Source organism: Balaenoptera physalus (assembly GCF_965194825.1).
Source record: "Balaenoptera physalus genome assembly, chromosome: 1".
Classification (NCBI taxonomy): Eukaryota; Metazoa; Chordata; class Mammalia; order Artiodactyla; family Balaenopteridae; genus Balaenoptera; species Balaenoptera physalus.
Window position 1 is genome coordinate 98,274,649 of NC_138882.1, and position 18,846 is coordinate 98,293,494.

At 36.5% G+C, this 18,846-nt stretch overlaps 1 protein-coding gene and 1 pseudogene across 4 annotated transcripts in view; both read right to left on the reverse strand.

Moving 5' to 3' along the window:
* Positions 1-18,846, reverse strand: part of LOC309645959 (proteasome subunit alpha type-3 pseudogene) — a 452,949-nt pseudogene that overhangs the window by 95,215 nt on the left and 338,888 nt on the right. The window lies entirely within an intron of this gene.
* The window catches only part of RAP1A (RAP1A, member of RAS oncogene family), a 76,851-nt gene that overhangs the window by 25,504 nt on the left and 32,501 nt on the right, over positions 1-18,846 (reverse strand). The window contains exon 1 of one of the 3 annotated variants that reach the window (XM_082431791.1): positions 11,784-11,822. The exons of the other annotated variants lie outside the window; for them this stretch is intronic. The gene's annotated coding sequence lies outside the window, so the exon portion shown is untranslated. Of the gene's footprint in view, positions 1-11,783; positions 11,823-18,846 lie in introns of those variants that run through there. 3 annotated transcript variants of the gene reach the window in all.

The window sequence follows — 18,846 nt, forward strand, 5'->3', positions numbered from 1 at the left end:
CCACAAAATAGCAGGAAAAATACAAACGAGCAGAAAAGAACAAAGAAAAGATGGGAGAAATACAAAACAAATAGGATAGAATTAAAAGGCAACCACATTATTACATTAAATGTTAAATCATCTATTCTAATATCCAACATTCAAATTCAAAGGCAAGACCTAATTATATGTTGCCCTCAAGAAACAAACAAATACAGGAAAAGTTAAAAGTAACATTTACTGATGACAAAGTCACAGTTGGTGCTTATATTACCACTGTGGTATGTTGCCTGCATTCAAAATAGAAACAAATACTCAATTTCATTTAGAGGTTAGTTAAAAAAAAAAGTATCTTGGGAATTCCCTGGCGGTCCTAGGGTTGGGACTCAGCACTTCCAATGCAGGGGGCACATCCCACAAGCTGTGGGGCCGGGCCAATAAATATAGGGTTGGCCAAAAAGTTCCTTCGGTTTTCAGGTAAAAATAAAAGATACATTTTTCATTTTCATCAAGAACTTTATTGAACAATGAATGTATTCACTGTTTTGTTTCACTACCTTTTGCCATTTTTCAGGCAACTTCGTAATTCCATCTTCCCAAAACTTTTTATCTTTTTGAGCAAAGAACTGTTCCAGGTACCTATTACAGTCTTCCAGGGAATTGAAATTTTTTCCATTAAGAGAATTTTGTAAAGACTGAAATAAATGGAAATGTGAAGGTGCAATGTCTGGTGAATATAGCGGATGAATCATAACTTCCCAGCTAAGCTGTAACAGTTTTTGCCTGGTCATCAGAGAAACATGCGGTCTTGCGTTATCCTGATGGAAGATTATGCGTTTTCTGTTGATTAATTCCGGATGCTTTTTGTCGAGTGCTGCTTTCATTTGATTTAACTGGGAGCGGTTCTTGTGGGAATTAATCCTCTGGCTTTCCGGAAGGAGCTCATAATAGAGGACTCCCTTCCAATCCCACCATATACCCAACATCACCTTCTTTGGATGAAGACCAGCCTTTGGTGTGGTTGGTGGTGGTTCATTTCGCTTGCCCCGCAATCTCTTCTGTTCCACATTATTGTACAGTATCCACTTTTCATCGCCCGTCACAATTTGTTTTAAATAACGGAACGTTTTCGTTACGTTTAAGTAGAGAATCACATGCGGAAAGAAATACTGTCAAGAAGGTTTTTTTCACTCAACTTATGTGGAACCCAAACATCAAAGCGATTAACATAACCAAGCTGGTGCAAATGATTTTTAACACTTGATTTGGATATTTTGAGTATGTTGGCTATCTCTCATGTGTTATAACATTGACTGTTCTCAACTAATGTCTCGATTCGATCGCTATCAACTTCAACTGGCCTACCTGACCATGTAGCATCGTCCAGCGAGAAATCTCCAGCACAAAACTTCACAAACCACTTCCGACACGTTTGATCAGTCACAGCACCTTCTCCCTACACTGCACAAATCTTTTTTTGCGTTTCAGTTGCGTTTTTACCTTTCTTCAAATAATAAAGCATAATATGCCAAAAATGTTGTTTCCCTTCCATCTTCAATATTAAAATGGCTACACAAAAATTCACCAATTTTGATGTCTTTTTTAAAAATGCACGCTGATACGACAGTTGTCACAATACAATCTAACAAAATTGTTTCAAATGAAGTTAAAGACAACTAAGCGCTACTAGAGCCATCTTATGGAAAACAACGAACAAACTTTTTGGCCAACCCAATCAATCACTCAATCAAGATGTATCTCCCCGCCCCCCCAGCTATACAAGTGCTGGGGACCCTAAATTATGAATCCCTACGTATTCTAAGCAGTTAGCACTTTAGGTTACTCTAGTCAGACTGTTCTCAAACTTTTTGGTTTCAGGTCTTCTTTATACTCTGAAGAGCTTTTGTTTATGTGGGTTCTCAGGAATGGATGTTAGATTTTTTTCAAATATTTCTCCTGCATCTATTGATATTACATGGTTTTTCTTTTTCTTCTACCAATATGACCACTCTTACTGCTTCTGTTCAACACTGTACTAAGCTATGTATAGTAGGTTCTAGCCTATGCAAAAGGAAGAAGTGAAACTTTTTTCGTAGATGACATGATCCTGTATGTAGAAAATCCTAAGGAATATACAAAAAAGCTACCAGACTAATAAGTGGCTTCAGGATAAAAGACTGATACAAAAAAAAGCAATTGTATTTCCATATACTGGAAAAGAACTGGAAAATAAATTTTTAAAATACCATTTACAATAGCATCCAATAAGAAATAAATACTTATAAATAAATACAGGATAGCTTTTTAATGGAAGTTACATAAAAGATAAGTGAAAAACTGAAGAGGAACGTTATAGGTGTGTAGGAAAGGGCATGCTAAGCAGAGAAACAGCTTGAGTAAATACTCCAAATTATTAAATACAGAAGATTTAGGGAATACCACATAGCTCAGCATGGGTAAAACACAGGGTTTAAAAGTAAGGTATATGGAAAATGAAGCCGGGTATGGAGACTGGGTTATGCTTGAAAAGGCATTTGCCACATTAAGGAGTTTACTTTTTATCTAGTAAGCAATGAGGAGTAAACAATGATTTCTTTTTGTAAAAGTCAAGTTTTATTACTTTCCTTTTTTTAATATTTGAATTTTATTTTATTTATTTTTTTAAACAGCAGGTTCTTATTAGTTATCTATTTTATACATATTAGTGTATATATGTCAATCCCAATCTCCCAATTCATCATCACAGATGTAGAGAACAAACGTATGGATACCAAGGGGGGAAAGTGGCAGGGGGAGTCGGGTGGTGGTGGTGTGATGAATTGGGAACAATGATTTTTTTTAAAGTTATATATACATATTCTGGAAAGATAACTGATAACAGTATATAAAACAGACTGAAGGAAAGAGAGACTAGAGGGGCAGGGAGAACAGTTCGGAAGCTACTGTAATAGCTCAGGTGGAAAATGACACAGGCCTGTATAGTAGCACTAGGGCTGAAGAGGGGGCAGTGGTTTACTGAAGGTAAAACTGACAAAAGACTCCGTAGCTGACTAGAGGTTATTATTAAGGGGAATGAAGAACAGTCAAGGATAACTCTTAGATATCTACCTTGGGCAAATTAGGTGGCTGGTGGCATACCTCCAATTAAGACTGGAAATATAAAAAGAAGGTTTAAAAAGAAAGTTAATGCTTTCTGCCAAAAATTAAGTGTGAGATTCCTATGGCAAAAGCAGGTAGATATCTGATAGATATATCTGATAGATATTTAAAAATCCAAGTCTGGAAGCTCAGTAGAAACCAATGGGTTGGTACGACTTAGGAGTTGATGTTATAAAAGATGGCAGTAGTTGAAATCATAGCAGATGGCTGTAGTTGAAATCATAGTAGCAGATGAGATCAACCAAAGAGAATGTATTTATTCAGTGGAAACAGAAGAAAGCTAAGAACTGAGCGCTGAGAAACAACCACATTTTACTACATAGATGGACAGGAAACCTGAGGAAAAAGTGAGGCGGGAGAGGTTTGTGCTGGATACTGGTAATCCTATACCTCTATCTGTATCAAATAATTCTTTCATTTCTACGGGGAAAAAAAAGCTGTTAAACACAAGAGCATGTATTTCAACCAGACAGAACCCCATATCTGTAACCCCCTTTCGAGGCCCCCAGTGATTCTTAGTCTGGGGATTGCTGTCATTTTAACGAGATGTGAATTCATCACCTCTCTCCTCCAAAAATGTGTACCTTTCGAGAGGGAATCCTAATATAGTAAGGCTCATTTATGCTCCCCAAATTGCCTCCTAAGGCAATAGAATTTGGGGAAAAGCACTCAGATATTGCCAAATTATTTTGGGTACTCTGTAAGAACAAAATATTTGTCCCCTGTTCCTCAACTCGAGGGGTAAGAGAGTCGACTTCCAAAGTCATGTTTCATACATACTGTATGCATAGAAAATTATTTTCTTTACACCTAACAAGTACCATGGATTATAAATGTATATACATATGCACAAATGCAGATACAAGAGTAATATAGCTCAGATAAGAAAACACATACAAATACCCAATGAGGAATAATGTAGATTAATATTTTCTTTTTAAAGGGGGTTAGTTCTAACTCATTACTGCCAAGTTAGAAAACTATGTTCTTCCAAGCAAATCCCATGCCTTTTTATGGAAATCTCTTGTGCCGTGCACTCCCAACACAGCACCAGAAAATTTCTCACTCTGGTTAAGATTCCCTGACAAATAAGGAGGACAAGAATAAACATTACACTATGTTTACATTTTAAGTCAATCTTGAATCCCTAACACTATGGCCCAAGTTATAACATTTTTTTCACTCTTCGAACTTCAGCAAAACTACTTCTAAATTTCATAAAATAACATAACTTGATTTCCTTGTGATGAAAATAGACCCCAACTTTGTTGTTTCTGTTTTTAAATATTTAAACTACTTAAAAGATGAAATAGTTTCTCCTGCACAACTGAACCTATGCAACAAAATTCACTAAAGGAAATTTAGTTGTGACAAGAAATTTTGGAGAAAAAATTTTTTACATTAAGGAACACTGAAGCTTAACAAGCAGTTATACTGTTGGTTATATTTAAATATTTATAGAAGCTGTGAATATTTTAAATGTGACAACTGACCACAACATGTTGGGGATGGGTGGGGATGGTGGTGAATAAATATGGAAATGATGGTAAGACTTAAGTTTCTAAAATAAAGAACAACATTCCTCATAGTACATTATAACGCAACATCAACTGTGTAACAGAAAATCACATTATCTCATTGAGAGAATATCTTCCTTGATACCTTCTCCTCTTATTCTTCTCAAGATTAGTATTTTGGGGAGAGGATGTATATGGGGATAAAGTGATCAGACATAATGTACTTATAAATGAAGTTTACATATTAGTCTTCACACTCTAAAACCAGGTATACTCAGCCCAATAGCACTTCCTACCCTTTCCCAAATGAAAGAAGGTAAGCTCCTGTAAATAGAAGAGGCCAGTAGGGATTCTCAAAAAAAGCAGACAATTAATCACAGATTTGAGGAAAACAACTTGACAGAGGCAATAAATTCAACAAACAGAAGAACAAAAACCAAAGAAAACAGAGTTAAGAGGGCCTATAAAACGCTGTAAAATAAATGTAATATTCTTAAAGAAACCTGTGAAGTTATTAAATCTACGTAAAAGACACTTTGGAGACCTAGAAAATAAAAATATGAGCATCAAAAAAAATTCAGTAGATGGGCTGAAGAGAAAAATGGATATAGCTGAAAAAACCAGGTTAGTGAACCAATATACTGAACCCACCCAAACAGAGCAGAACAAAAGGATGGGGAGATGGAAAGTGTGAAAGAGGTAAGAAGGATAAATCTCATCCTAAAATACTTCTAGAGAAAAACATATTCCTCTCCCCTTGAATATGGGCAGATTTAATAAAATACAGCAAAAGTGGTGTTGTCTGACTTCTGAAGCTAGAAAGGCTGCCAGAATTTCCTCCTGGATCTTCCTCTTTGCAGCCATGCCTTTGGGCCCAGGCTGTAAGGCTGCCCTGAAGCTGCCACTCTGGAGAGACCACAGAGATGGGACAAAGTTGCTGAAGGAACCCCAGTTGTGAGTCCTCCCGGACCTGTGAATGAAGATGATCCCAGACAGCCACCATTTGACTGCAACACCCACAGGAGAGACCTTAGGCCAGATCTACCTAGCTGAGCCACTCCCTAATTCCATACTCAAGAAACTATGGGCGATAACACAAGGTTACTGTTTTAAGCCACTACATTTTGAATGGTTTGATAACTAAAAACAGAAGGAATAAAGGGAAAAAAGGAAGGAACAAAGAACAGATGGACAAATTGAAAATAATGGATAATCCAAATATCACTAATTACGTTAGTAAATGTTCAATAGGAAAAATTAAAATACAAGACAAAATACATATAGCAGAAGTTGACAGAACTAAAGGAAAAACTAGTCAAATACACAATCATGATTAGATTTTAACATAACTCAGTATCTGATAGAAAAGGAAGATAAAAATCGGTAAGGATATATAGAAGATTTGACCAAATAACAAATCAACTTACTCCAATAGACATATATAGAACACCACACCCAACAACTGCAAATTACACATTTTTCCAAATTGCACATGGATCACTTACTAGAACAGACAATGCTGGGCCATAAATCAGGTTTCAACAAATTTCAAAGGACTGAAAACCATACAAAGCGTACATTCTAACTACAATACAATTAAACTCGGAACCAATACAAAAATATAACTACATAATCTCAAAGTATTTGTAAGTTAAACAACATAATTCTAAATAATACATGGGTCAAAGAAGAAATCAAGATGGAAAGTAAACAATTAGAACTAAATAATAAAAATACATATCAAAAATTACTAGAAAGAGAAAAACAAATACCATATGCTAACACATATATATGGACTCTAAAAAAGAAAAAAAATGGTTCTGAAGAACCTAGGGGCAGGACAGGAATAAAGACACAGATGTAGAGAATGGACTTGAGGATATGGGGAGGGGGAAGGGCAAGCTGTGACAAAGTGAGAGAGTGGCATGGACATATATACACTACCAAATGTAAAACAGATAGCTAGTGGGAAGCAGCCGCATAGCACAGGGAGATCAGCTCTGCTCTGTGACCACCTAGAGGGGTGGGATATGGAGGGTGGGAGGGAGACACAAGAGGGAGGGGATATGGGGATATATTTATACATATAGCTGATTCACTTTGTGATACAGCAGAAACTAACACACCATTGTAAAGCAATTATACTCCAATAAAGATGTTAAAAAAAAAAAAATTACTGGAGTTGGTACTCCAACACAGAAAAGGAAAATGATTCAAGAAACAGAAAGGTGTAAGAACAAGAAATATGCCAAGCAAATAAATCAGTAAAAATTATAGTTATCTAATTATCACTGTAAAATATGTACAAAAATCTGGAAATAAAACTCTGATTATCTCAACCTTTTTGTTTGGGAGGAGATAGGAAGAAAGGCATGATAAAGGTTTTCTCTTCTTGGGAAAAGGATAAAGATACTGAATCTCTCTTTTTCTATACATTAAAAAAATATAAATCTAAACATGTGAAAAATGTAATGTCAACAACTAAATCATATAACTTAAAAATCACTAGAGGAAAAACGAGCAAAGAAAACTTGACCAATTCAACCAGAGTCAGAATATGAAAAATAAACAACAGGAAAGAAAGGTAAAGAAGAGATAATAGGAATAAGACAAAATAGATCAGTAGTCCCAATAAAAAGAAATCTTCCTAAATCCTAATTTTGCAAACCACAAATGATAAAAGCTTATTCTATGAAGACTATGATGACAAACTTAGAAAACAATACATTTAATTTACATGAGCAAATCTTATAACATGTTATATGAATAGCTGGTTTTGTCTTTTCTTGTTTTAAATACTAAAGTCAGTATTTAACAACAGAATGCCTGAACCATAGTAAGTGTTTCTTTTGTGGCAATTCACTCTAAAAACATCTCCAGATATGGTCATCTAACCCTTTGAATTCTATGCTCACAAAACAGTCCATTCCATTTCTGGATAACCTAATTGTTAGAACGTTCTTTACATTGCTGTTTCTTTGTAGTGGCCACTTACTGGGTCTCTGTCTCTGATGCCAAACAGAAAAAAGAGAATTCCTCTTCCAGTCTACGCTCCTTCAAATATTTGAAGACAGTTATTCCACCCGCCATATCTTCTTTTTCAATAAGCAGTCCTATTTCATTTTTCAGATGATAGTTTCAAATTCTGTAATCATTCTGTCTCTTACGCAAAAGCTTTAGGTCTTACACTCTCTTAAACTAAAAGTAATATATGCTAATTAGTACTACTAGCAGGCATTACGAAAAGGCTTATAACAAAAAAGAGCAGTAACTATATCCCCTTAACCTACTTCAAACTTCTAGCTCTTTCTTTGAGTGTTCTCCATACTTCTAAATAAGATATTTATACTCCTATCTCTTGGTTTTTAGTTTTACATATTGCTCTTACGGTAGATGAGAATTTTAGCTCTCTTAAATAACACATAGCAAAGTAATATATTAAGATTACATTTCCTTTTTCGTATAACTTGTGTTTATTCTGGAATTGTCTACCAACATATTTTCCAACCAAACCTGCCAGACAATCTATGAATTTCATTCCCTTCTTCCTACCCCCCACCCCGCAAAAAAATTCCTTCCTGGAGCTTGCTGTAATCTGTACCAGCTGCTCTCCAGGCCCGCAGATGTCTGTCAGCCTAGGACTTTCTTATGTACTGGTGTGCTTCAGAGTGCCTATCCACAGAGGTCACCACTACTATTTCTATTGCTCCTCCAGAAAATACGGCACTTGTCCCCGTAAGTCAACATCTTCTCTAAGCACACTGTTTAAATCAATAGAACAGTGTGAATATGAACTATTGGGCTGGGGCTTCCCTGGTGGCGCAGTGGTTGAGAATCTGCCTGCCAATGCAGGGGACACGAGTTCGAGCCCTGGTCTGGGAAGATCCCACATGACGCGGAGCAACTAGGCCCGTGAGCCACAACTACTGAGCCTGCGCGTCTGGAGCCTGTGCTCCGCAACAAGAGAGGCCGCGATAGTGAGAGGCCCGCGCACCGCGATGAAGAGTGGCCCCCGCTCGCCGCAACTAGAGAAAGCCCTCGCACAGAAACGAAGACCCAACACAGCTAAAAATAAATTAAAAAAAAAAAACTATTGGGCTGGTGACAATATTTTTTTTAAAGAGAAGGAAAGAAAAGAAAACACTAAATTATAGATCATTTTCAGTATTGTGCCATCACTTTTTGGTACAAGTATCCAAAACTTTAAAAAAAAAAAAAACTTTTAAAAGCACAAGGTTTCCACAGTTTCTTAGGTTCTTACATTTCCTTACTAAATGACACTTCCCTACTTCTTTATGTATCAAAAAAGGAACACAAATTCTACCGCTTTAAAAGACCCTGACCCATCAATTATCCCCAAATTTTTACTAAAACCTTCAGTAAATTATGACTGAGGCAGTTATCCCATTCATTGTACCCTTGACATTCTCTAAGAATTCAGGTAAAGGATTAAAATATTTAATCCAACCATCTTACTTTGTCAGGAGTAAAAATTTTTGGCAAATTTGACAAGTGGTCTTGAAAGGTTTATTATACTATTATGATAACTCATGCAATAATCTACCGTTTGAAATTATTCCTTAAAAAAATGTATTAGTGAGTACATTTTTCTTTTATAATAATCTCTGTAGCATCTGTAGTTATATCTCCTTTTTCATACTTATTATTACGGCTTCTCTCTCTCTTTTGATCAATCTTACCAGATTTGTTAACTCTATTAGTCTTTTTCTAAGAATCAACTTCAGCTTTGTTGATCCTTCATTGTTCACTTGTTTTATATTTCTTTATTTCTACTTTTATGTCTATTATTTCCTTCCTTTCTTTATTCTGTCCTGTTTCTAATTTAGATTGAATTCCTGGCTCGTTAATTTTCAGCCTTTCTTCTTTTCCAAAAAATATCTCAGGCCCTCCATCAGGGATCTTTTTCCTTCTACCTAAAGTGTATCTTTCTGAATTTGTCTTAATGATATTCTACTGGAGATAAAAATCTCTGTTTTAATTTTTCTGAAAACTTTATGTACCTACACTCTTGAAAGGTATTTTAGCTTTAATAGTTATTTCTTCTCAGCACACTGTAGTTATTCTTTTCTTCTGGTTTCAAGTTTCAATTTTTCCTTTCAATAAACCAGTCTAATAGTAGATCTTTTGAAGGTAATCTGTCTTCTCCCTCTGGCTATTTATTTATTTATTTATTTATTTTATTCATTTAATTTTTGGCTGTGTTGGGTCTTTGTTGCTGTGCGCAGGCTTTCTCTAGTTGCAGCGAGCGGGGGCTACTCTTCGTTGCGGTGCGCGGGCTTCTCATTGCGCTGCATGGGCTTCTCACTGCGGTGGCTTCTCCTGTTGCAGAGCACGGGCTCTAGGCGCGCGGGCTTCAGTAGTTGTGGCTCGTGGGCTCTAGATCACAGGCTCAGTAGTTGTGGCGCACGGGCTTAGTTGCTCCGCAGCGTGTGGGATCTTCCCTGACCGGGGCTCGAACCCGTGTCCCCTGCATTGGCAGGCGGATTCTTAACCACTGCGCCACCAGAAGCCCATCCCTCTGGCTATTTTTAAGGTCCCTGATTAAATGCAAATTTAACTATGAAGTGTTTAGGTTTAGTTTTTTTCTCTCCTGTTTAGGATCTGACTTCTTGAATTTGTGCCATTTGCAATTTTAGAAATTCTCAATTATAAACTCCTCAAATATTATTTCTACTTGACTTTTCTTCACATCCATATTCTGCTTTGATAACTGTTAGATTTTCTCATGCTCTTTTTGTATTAGTTAAGACTAATACAAGACTAGGCTGATGCAATAAGAGACTCTACAATGGCCTGAACAAAATTCAAGTTTTTTTTTTCTCTCTCACATGACAGTAGAAAGGGACAGTCCAGGGCTGGTTTGGCAGCTTAGCAGTCTGAGAGAGCTAAGCTCTTACATCTTGTTGCTGCTCTGTCATCCTTACAGTATTGCCCTCTTCCACCTAGCTAAAAATAGTTCATCACTGTGTCCACATTCCAGTCTATGGGAAGGAAGAAGGAGGTGGGAAATGGAGTATCTCATTCCTCTTATAGGCATAAACCGTAAGGCTAAAACCTATGCACACATAACTTCCACTTGCATCCAAACTGCTGAAACTTTGACATAGAGTCAAATCTCACTATCAGAAAGCCAGTGAAATGGAAGCTGTAGCTGGACAGCAAAGCATCCAACTAATACAGTTATTGCTTAAAAGGAGAAAGAAATCAAGGAAATCTAGCAATTTCTGCCCCAATTTTCTAATTCTCATTTCTTCTCTTACATGTTGTCCATCTGTGTCTCTTTATTTTGGTTAATTTATTTTTCAGGTCATCTTCCAGTTCATGAATTCTAATCTATTGAATTAAAAAATTTTTATTTATATTTTTCATTTCCAGAAGTTCTTTTATTTTTTGTCAAAGCTATTGGTAATTGTTCACAGTCTCATTCTCTTTCTCACAGCATTATAGTGAAATGTTTAAAAGCCTGAACTTAGGATCCATACTGCCTGACTAGAATCCTGCTCTACCACTTACTAACCTCTGTCTACAACTTTTCCTCCTAAATGCTGAATATTGGGAATGCCTCTATTAAATAGAAGACGGGAGACTATCACATTATTCAAAAGTATTCCTTACTCTGTGCCTTTGAGCAGGACATGTGCTCCATGAGTTGTAAAAAAAAAAAAGCACCTATTCTTTTATAGCAACAGAGTAAATCATCAAAAACTACGTCAAAGCAGACTGCTTTTTATATGTAGTACAATCTACTTAGTAAGATGAATATTCTTTAGCAATCTTTATCATCGCAGGCAAATAAAACATTTGTAAACCATGAAGAAAATTTTATAGGCTGTGACTAATACTTTCTATGTTGACAAAAATATTTTTTTCCTTAAAAGATAAGGCTTACTAAATTAAGTTTACTAATTTATGCTAAGTATATCAATTCTAGAATCCTGATGGATACATTTCCATAAAAAGAGGTATTTATTCTAACTTTATTCCCTTAAGGGCACTGCCACATAAATTATATAATCATAATTTTAAAATTTAAGACTAACACTAAAGCAAGCCATAGCTAATGAAAAAGTATAAATTTAAAATAATTTCTAAAGCAAAACAGCATACCTGTCACAAATTTCTGAAATCTTTATTCTTAAAGACTACGTCACTTCTTATAACCAACTGAAATGCTGAGATCTTTCCTGGAAGGAAAAGTAAAATGATGTGACCAATAGCAACTAACCTCTATATAGCATTTTATCAGGTACAAAGCTCTTTCCTTTATATTTTTTAGTTCACCAAAATCAAAACTGTATATGATTTCCCCCACTATAAAGATAAGGAAACCATCCAAGGTTTAACTTGAGTTAAATGACTTAGGGGCAAAGTAACTAGGCGGCTATACTCAAACCTATCCTGATATTAAATGCCATTCTCTTTCAATGTATTATGCTTTGTTACATAACAATAACAACAATATTAATAGCATACATTTACTGAGAGCTTACCAGATGCCAGGCACTGCTGTGAGAAATCCTCACAAAAATCTTATGAGGTAGGTACTAGTAATTTGCCCAAACCACACATCTAGGAAGAGAATCCACAATTCAAACTTCCGCAGCCTGGTTCCTGAGTTCACACTCTAACACGCTAACTTGCCTCTACTCATATATGTGCATAGAAACTTGAATACACATAGAATATCTTTGGAAGGAAACTGAGGAATGAGGGGACAAGGAAAGAAGGGAGATTTTTCACCATATGCCTTACATACATTTCTTGAAGGTCAGGCAGAGGAAGGGGAGTGGGGTAGGAGTATTACAGACATGGAATTCCATGGAAAAAACGCACAGATTCAAGAGAATGAAAAGTCTAATTAAAAAAAAAAAAACTATTAAAAAAAAGTCTAGGTGGCTTGAGCATTTACAGTGAAAGCTTGGGGGAAAGGAATGAGTACAGATGTGGTTTAAACAGTAAGCAGGCTAGCAAGCTACCAAAGTCCCTGTATGATAGCCAAAGAACTTGAAACTTTCCTATCAGAGGAGGAAAGTCACCTAAGGTTTTTGAATAGATAATTTGAGGGAAAAAAAAAGAAAAAAACCCCACAAACTTTTATGAGAACTGTGGATGTAGGAACAAAGGGAATGAGAAACTGGAGCAGGGAGTCCAGTTAGGAGGGCAAGAAATGAGGCTGGGGCTTGAGACATAGAGAGGGTTAGTCTTAAAATAAGGGACACAGTTCCGCAACTTTGTTGTGAACACCAAGTGAGATAATGCATACATAGCTCTTAGCACAGTGCCTGGCTAAAAAACAACTACTACTACTATCACTGCTTTACTACTGTAACTACAGTGTTACTAGTATCAATATTTTGAGAAGAATTGTGGAAAGGTAATGTAAGACAAGAGTGGATAGTACTGTCAGATTAGGAACCCCAAATCAGGAGGCAGCATAATAAAATTTATTGATTCTGAACCTGATTGAATTGAAGGGTGATCAGTTCTTTAAAAACCGTAAACACATGGGGAGAAGTGGAGACCCAGGAACCCAAACTAACAACCCCTGATCGAAAGGAACCCCTGGCATATCTGGATCCCTGTGTGAGCCTGGGTAAGTTATTTGTTAATATGTAATTTCCTTATTAATGAAACAAAGCTGGATTAAGATACCTCACTGGTTCCTGATAATTAATATAACATATTTTAGGTACCTATAAAATGCTTAAAACATGGGAGAAGTTAAATGCTTTCCCCTCCTAAAGTGAAAACAGAGGATCAACATTTTGGTTTGATGAAAACACTGCCACATTAGAAAACTACTGCTAGGACCCTAGTTTATTAACCTGTTTGCTTTACGAACTTCAAATCTATCTTAGCATGGCCAGATAGTCATGAGTTTCTGATTCTCAAAAACTCTGAAGGTTCCTGTTGCCAGAGATTACTGGCTTTGTGACAAGAAATAATACAGGCATAGACACCTTTGTCTTTAAAATATCCTGTTCAGGACAACCTTAGTCCTAATCAAGTTCTTAATATTTGAGATGAGAGGAGGTCAGAAAACATAATAAGAAAATTATTTAAAGCTTGCTTTCATGAGACAAATCAATTTGATCAGGTCTAAAAATTGGCCATTAAATGAGAATTAAAACTTAATCAGGGATCTTGGATTCTGTGCCTAATGCTAAGAAATATACAAAAAAAATGTGACTATTGATTTATAGAATTTCTAGGATTTATTTTCAAGAAGAATAACACTAGGTGAGAGATTTTTATTTTCTCATAATGGAACTAAATGGAGATTCTATAAATGGGAGATATTAATTTAGCAATTAAGAGTTATGAATTGCTAACCACATATGCTATAAATGGATTTCTTGGTAAGAATCAGTTCCAAACATTCTTTTTTGGATGGCCATCAACCCCCCCAGTAGACTAAGCTATCGTAAGTTTATACCTAGATCACTGCAATAGCCTCTCATCGGGTCCCTGCACATCTAATTCCCTTCAACCCCCCAATCTTTTTTCCATAGTGAAGCTAGAATAATCTTTATAAAAATACATATTTAATCATGATAGTGACCCTCTTCCCAAATCCCTCCAGTTAAGATACTTCAGTGATTTGCCACTACCCTTAAGGATAAAGCCAAACAATGTTAACATGGCCTACAAGAGTCTGCACAGTTTGGTCCCTAATTCCCACTCTAGCTTCATTTCACAATGTTCTTCTCCCTCTCCTTCTCAATGCTCCAGCCAAACTGGCTTTATTCCATTTTCTCCACTGTGCCATGCTCTCTCCTGCCAGACACAGGTCAGTTGGTAAAGTGTTCTGGAGAAAAGTAAAGCAGGAAACGGGGTATAGTGAATTCATAGGGCAGGAAGATTTGTAGTTTGAAACAAAGTGATATTCAAGTAAAGACCTAAAGGCAATGGTAAGAGAACAGAGTCATGCAGACATCTAAAGGAAATCGAAAAGCCTTGAGATGTCTGGTCACTTCTATAAAGAGAAAGGATGGCACGCTAATTGGAGGGAAGTAATGAGATGATTAGTAGGAGGTAAGGTAAGTGATGAAACAGACAGCTTAAAGATGGCTTTTAGGTCATAGTAAGGACTTTGGCTTTTACTTGGTATGAGATGGGAACTCACTGGACAGTTCTGATCAAAGGATGATATGTTCTCACTGAACTTTTAGACAGATCTCTCTAGCTGTTGTGTGGTGAAAGGAAGGAGGAGGTCAAGGGCAGAGGCAGGGAGAACTATTTGAAGGCAAATGAAACCCAAAAGATGGCAATATGGACCAAAGCAGTAGCAGTGGAAGTGGTAAGAACTAGTTATCTTCCCGATATATTTAAAGATAGGGCCAAAAGGAGTGAAGAGTTGGAAGAAAAAAGGCTACTAAATAATAAACAGAAGACAGACGCCAAACAGAGAACATTGAGCAGGATAAATATCAAAAAATCTACACCTGGGCTTCCCTGGTGGCACAGTGGTTGAGCGTCAGCTTGCCAATGCCGGAGACGCGGGTTCGAGCCCTGCTCTGGGAAGATCCCACATGCCGCGGAGCAACTAGATCCGTGAGCCACAACTACTGAGCCTGCGCGTCTGGAGCCTGTGCTCCGCAACAAGAGAGGCCGCGATAGAGAGAGGCCCGCGCACCGCGATGAAGAGCGGCCCCCGCTTGCTGCAACTAGAGAAAGCCCTCACACAGACACGAAGACCCAACACAGCTAAAAAAAATAAATAAATAATAAAAATAAAGGAATTCCTTTAAAAAAAAAAAATCTACACCTAGGAATATATTCAAACTGCAGAAAATCAAAGACAAATATTGAAAGAAGCCGGAGGGGGAAAGAAAACACCGAACTGCTAGAGGAGCAAGAATGAGAATTACCTGAGACTTCTCTTCAGAAATTACACAAAAATAAGAGAATGAAGTGAAATATTTAACTGTTGAAAGAAAAAAACCCACCAAGCTATAATTCTGCAAATCCAGCAAAGTTATCCTTCAAATGACAGAGAAATACAGACTTTCTCAAACAAAAATTCAGTGAAATTTGTTGCCATAGATCTGCTCTGCAAGAAATATTAAAAGAAGCTCTTTAAAAGAAGGGAAATGATTTAAGTCAGAAACTTGGACCTAAATATTAATATATGAAGGTAAAATAAAATGTTTTATTTTTCTTATTCTTAATTGATCTAACATACAACAATTTGAAATAATAGCAATAATGTATTAGATGATTATAGTTTATGGATAAGTACAATGAATGACAGCACATTATAAGGGATTTTAGGAATTGGAAACTGTTATAAAGTACTTGTATTATCTGTGAAGTGGTATAGTGTTATATGACACTGGGCTTGGATTAGTGGTAAATGTATATTTCAAATTCAAGTGCAACCACTAAAACAAAAAAGTATACTTGATATGGTAAAAGAAGAGAAAAAATGAAGTCATATAAAATGCTCAGTTAAAACCAGAAGGTAGCAGAAAAAGCATAGAAGACAAAAAGGAAACAAGGGCAATGAACAGAAAACAGTAACACCTATGGGAGCTATTAATCCAACTACATTAAAAATCACTAGTCAAAAATCAACTCTAAATACACCAATTAAAAGAAAGAGACTGTCAGAGTGGATCAAGAAACGCACTTTGGGGACTTCCCTGGTGGCGCAGTGGTTAAGAATCCGCCTGCCAATGAAGGGGACACGGGTTCGATCCCTGGTCCGGGAAGATCCCACATGCCACAGAGCAACTAAGCCAGTGCGCTACAATTACTGAGCCTGCGCTCTAGAGCCCGGCTCTAGAACAAGAAAACAGATGAACAACAAGGAAAAACCGATGAATCTACCATTATACCCAGAGACTCCAACACCCCTTTATCAGTAATTGATAGAGACAGCAGGCAGAAAATCAGGAAGGACATAGCTGAACTGAACAATACCACCATTCAACTGGATCTAATTGATACTTTTACAATACTTCATGAATAACAACAAAATATATATTATTTTTAAGGGCATATGGAACATTTAAAAAGATAGACCATAATCTGGACTATAAATAAGTCTCAGTAAATTTAAAGAAATTTAAATCATACAAGTATGTTTTCTGATCACACTGGAATCAATAATAGAAAGACATCAAGAAAATCCCCAAGTATCTGGAAACTATAATAACATATCTCTAAATAATCCTTGATTCAAGGAAAAAAATCAAAAGGGAAATTAGTATTTTCAACAGAATGAAAATAAACACACCATATCAAAATTTGTCGAATAAGAACCCACAAATAAACCTTTTCATAAATGGTAAAATGATTTCTGACAAGGGTATTAACACCATTCAATGAGGAAAGGGCAGTCTTTGCAACATATGGTATTGGGAAAACTGGATATTCACATGCAAAAGAATTAAGTTGGACCCTGACCTTATGCTATATACAAAAATTAATTCAAAATGGATCAAAGACATAAACGTAAGAGCAAAACTATAGAACTCTTAGAAGAAAACATAGGGAAAAGTTTCATGACATTGGATTTGGCAATGATTTCTTGGATGTTACATAAAAAGTACAGGCAACAGGGGCTTCCCTGGTGGCGCAGTGGTTGAGAATCTGCCTGCCAATGCAGGAGACACGGGTTCGAGCCCTGGTCAGGGAAGATCCCACATGACGCGGAGCAGCTGGGCCCGTGAGCCACAACTACTGAGCCTGCGCGTCTGGAGCCTGTGCTCCGCAACAAGAGAGGCCGCGATAGTGAGAGGCCTGCGCACCGCGATGAAGAGTGGCCCCCGCTTGCCGCAATTAGAGAAAGCCCTTGCACAGAAACGAAGACCCAACACAGCCAAAAATAAATAAATGTAAATAAATAAATAAATAAAGGAATGCCTTAAAAAAAAAAAACTGTTCATGTAAAAAAAAAAAAAAGTACAGGCAACAAAAGCAAAAATAGATGATTGGACTATATCAAAATTTAAAACGTCTGTGCATCAAAGGACACAACCAATGGTGCAAAATGGCAACAGATGGAATGGGAGAAAATATTTGTAAATCATATATCTGATAAGGGGTTAATATTCAGAATAAAGAACTGCTAAACCTCAACGACAACAAAAAAACCCCAAACAAAATGAGCAAAGGACTTGAATAGACACTTCTCCAAAGAAGATACACGAATGGCCAATAAGCACATGAAAAGATACTCAACATCACTAATCATTAGGGAAATGTAAATCAAAACCACAATGAAATACCACTTTACATCCATTAGGATGGCTATTAACAAAAGAAAACAAAACAAAACAAATTTAGAAACCAGAAAATAACAAGTGTTGGTGAGGATGTGGAAAAATTAGAACCTTTGTGCATTGCTGGTGGGAATGTGGAAAAACGTATGGCAATTCCTCAAAAAAATTAAAAATATGATTACCATATAATCTAGCAATTCCACTTCTGGGTATATACCCAAGAGAGCTGAAAGCAGGGATTCAACCACATATTTGTAGTACACCCATGTTCACAGCAGCATTATTCACAATAGGCCAAAAGTGGAAGCAACCCAAGTGTCCATCAACAGATGAATGGATAAACAAAGTGTAGTATGTACATACAATGGAATACTATTCAGCTTTAAATGGAAATTGTGATACCTGCTACAACAAGCATCAACTTCGAGGACATAGTAAGTGAAATAAGCCAGTCACAAAAGGACAAATACTGTATGATTCCACATTCATGAAGTACCTACAGTAGTTAATAATTAAATTCATACACAGAAAGTGGAATGGTGGTTGCCAGGGGTGGGGAGATTGGGAGTTAGTGTTTAACAGGTATAGAGTTTCAGTTTGGGAAGATGAAAAAAAATTCTGGAGATGGATGGTATTAACAGTTTCACAAAAATGTAAATGTACTTAATGCCACTAAACTGTACACTTAAAAATGGTTACAATGGTAAATTTTGTTATGTGTATTTTATCACAATATTAAAATAATGTAATTCACCATACTAACTTAAAGTAAATCATAGGTAGAGGTGCCAGCAAAGGAAGACCAGACGCAGCAGCCAGTAAGGTAAGGGTAAAACCAAATATGTGGTTTCTTGGAACAAAGAGAAGAAGACATTTCAAAGAAAAGGAAGTGATCAACTGTTAATGCTGCTGACAAGTCAAGTAAGATGAAGACTGAGAAC